Source organism: Galeopterus variegatus, unplaced genomic scaffold (assembly GCF_000696425.1).
Source record: "Galeopterus variegatus unplaced genomic scaffold, G_variegatus-3.0.2 Scaffold16588, whole genome shotgun sequence".
Lineage (NCBI taxonomy): Eukaryota > Metazoa > Chordata > Mammalia > Dermoptera > Cynocephalidae > Galeopterus > Galeopterus variegatus.
In genome coordinates, this window is record NW_007742699.1 from 12,902 (window position 1) to 15,376 (window position 2,475).

Sequence of the window (2,475 nt, forward strand, 5' to 3'; positions counted from 1 at the left end):
AAAAAAAAAAAAAAAAAAAAAAAAAAAAAAAAAAAAAAGTTTTGGGGGGGCGGGGGGGGAAGGGGAGAGGAGGCGTACAGGAATTCTCTGGACTCTCCACTCAACTATTCTGTAAACCTAAAACTGCTCAAAAAAAGAAAAAAAAATCTATTCATTTAAAAAAAAAGTTTTGTGGGTGAGGTTTTTGTCTAAAGGAGTCAATTTTTTTTTTCCTTTTTGTCTTTGTTCGTGTCTGGCAACGGATCACAACACTCGGTGCTGCGCCCACACCTCGCTCAGCCAGTGAGCGGGAACCGGTCTGTATGTGGGATCCGAACCCTCAACGGGAGCGCCGCCGTGCTCCCAAGCAGCGCACTGTAGCAGTGCGCCACCGGGCCGTCCCTAAAGGAGTCAATTTTAAATAGACACATAGGAAGCTCCTGAGTTTCTAAAGGAATTTGGTACGCGTGCTGTAGGGGAGTAAGACAGGACAGAATGAAAGAGGCTTCTAGATCCTCAGTCTTTTAGAGGAAGGAAGCAGGAGGAGAAGGCCATTTATCTGCAGAGTCAGCTTTCTTATGAGAGGGAAGGATGACTCAGAGGACCGAGCCAAAGGCAGGAAGGACACCCCCAGCACCACCCCCGGGAACAGGACCCAAAGACCCCCACCCCGAGCAGTCTCCTCTGCAGCAGGCCATGATTTTCATGACTAGATCCTGGGCCTCGAATCTGAGCCAGAAGCCTTAGTGGATGAGGCTGGAGGTGTCCCACGGTGGGGATAGGTGTTTTTTGCATGTGGGAGGACTGTAGGTTGTTGTGGCCCAAGGATGGGCTGAGGCAGAGCAGATTTTCCAAAAATGGCCGCAGCGAGGTCTCCCATCCCACGTGCCTTTTCACAATGTGACCTGGAAATTCCTCCCATTGAGAGGACCTATGTCTCCTCCCTTTGAATCTGGGAGGATTTGTTTAATGGTTACCGAGAGGAGGCAGAAGTGACTTCCACAGCCGGGTCAGAAAAGGGGATGCAGCTGTGGCCTTGTCTTCTGGAACCTTTGCACATGGAGCCTTGCATGACCATGGCAGAGTCTGACCACCCTGAGACCTCCATACGCCCATGGGCATGTGTGAGTTATCTATTGCTGTGTAACAAATAAATTCAGTGGCTTTAAACAACTCACCTGTATTACCTCACAGCCTCTGTGGGTCTGGGGTCTGGGCATGGCTCAGCCATGTCCTCTGCCTCAGAGTCTCTCACAGGCTGCAGTCAAGGTGTCAGCCAAGGCTGGGGTCTCATCTGAAGGCTCAACTGGGGAAGGATCTGCTTCCAAGCTCATATGGCAGAATTCCATTCCTTGAAGGCTCTTTGACCCAAGACCTCTGTTTTTAGCCAGCTAGAACTGAGCTCTTTGCCATGTGGGACTCCCCACATAGCAATTTATTCCATCAAAGCCTGCAAGGAAGGGAGAATGCTAGCAAGATGGAAATTAGTCTCTTGCAATTGGATCAACTTTGAGCTATCCTGTTGGTTAGAAGGGGCTCCACAAGATGATGAATCCACAAGGCAAGGATCCTTCTAAGGATCTTAGAAGCCACCTACCAGGGAAAGCCACAAATAGGCACTCTGGTTGGCAGTCCTGGACTTTGAGTCTTCCCAGCCCAGGCGATAGAAATGTGAGCAAATGGGCCTTCAGCAGGTCCCCAGATGATACCTTTTCATGGTGGTCACATGCCTCCGTTTCTGAGAGCTCTGCTGCCTCCAGCTGACTTTTCTCCTTCTCCTGTCAACTTTTTTCCAGCCCTTTTCTCTGCCTGTTTCCCCAGATTTTCAGGCCTGAATGGCTGGACTTGATTTTTGACAGGCCAGTCAGGGGGACTGTTCCTGTCTTCTGGCTGATCACGCCGGACCTGGGGCCACCTCTGCGCCTTCGGCTCAGCTCAGCCGCTGTCTCATCTGCTTGGCTCGGCGTCTTTGCATCTGACTGCACTCTTTATGGCCATCCTGGAGCTTGAACTTGTTTGATGATTGAGGCCTTGCTGCATGTGCGAAATTTACGGTAAAGGTTGGCAAGGCAGACACTCATATGCATCATGGGAGTGTACCCTGCAACCACCTTTCCAGAAAACACACTGGTAATATATATCAAGAGCTTTAAAATGCCCATATGCTTTGTCCCAGTAATTACATTTTTCTCATTTGCTTATTCAACATGTACCTCTTGATTACCCATTATGGGCCCTGGGGATGGAGTGCTTATACTTTGGGAAGGAAAACAGACGTCAAATAGTCATATAATATGGGTAAAATGACAACAGTGGTAAAGGCTGAGAGGGTGCAAGGAGAGTGTGCACTGAAGGACTCGCCTGGTCTGGGATCAGGGGAGATCAGGAGGATGAACAAGGATTAACCAGGAAAAACAAGAAGGGTGAGAAACCACAAGCCGAGAACAGCCTGTGCAAAGGCCCTTTGGTAGGAAGGAATATGGTCTACACAAGGGA

General features: G+C 49.3%; 1 long non-coding RNA gene across 1 annotated transcript in view; it reads left to right on the forward strand.

Annotated features, from left to right (window-relative positions):
- The window catches only part of LOC103582517, a 4,624-nt gene extending 2,442 nt beyond the window's left edge, over nucleotides 1-2,182 (forward strand). Inside the window, exon 2 of the long non-coding RNA XR_549762.1 lies at nucleotides 1,801-2,182. This is a non-coding gene — a long non-coding RNA (uncharacterized LOC103582517). The remainder of the gene's footprint in view (nucleotides 1-1,800) is intronic.
- Nucleotides 2,183-2,475: the final 293 nt, after the last annotated feature.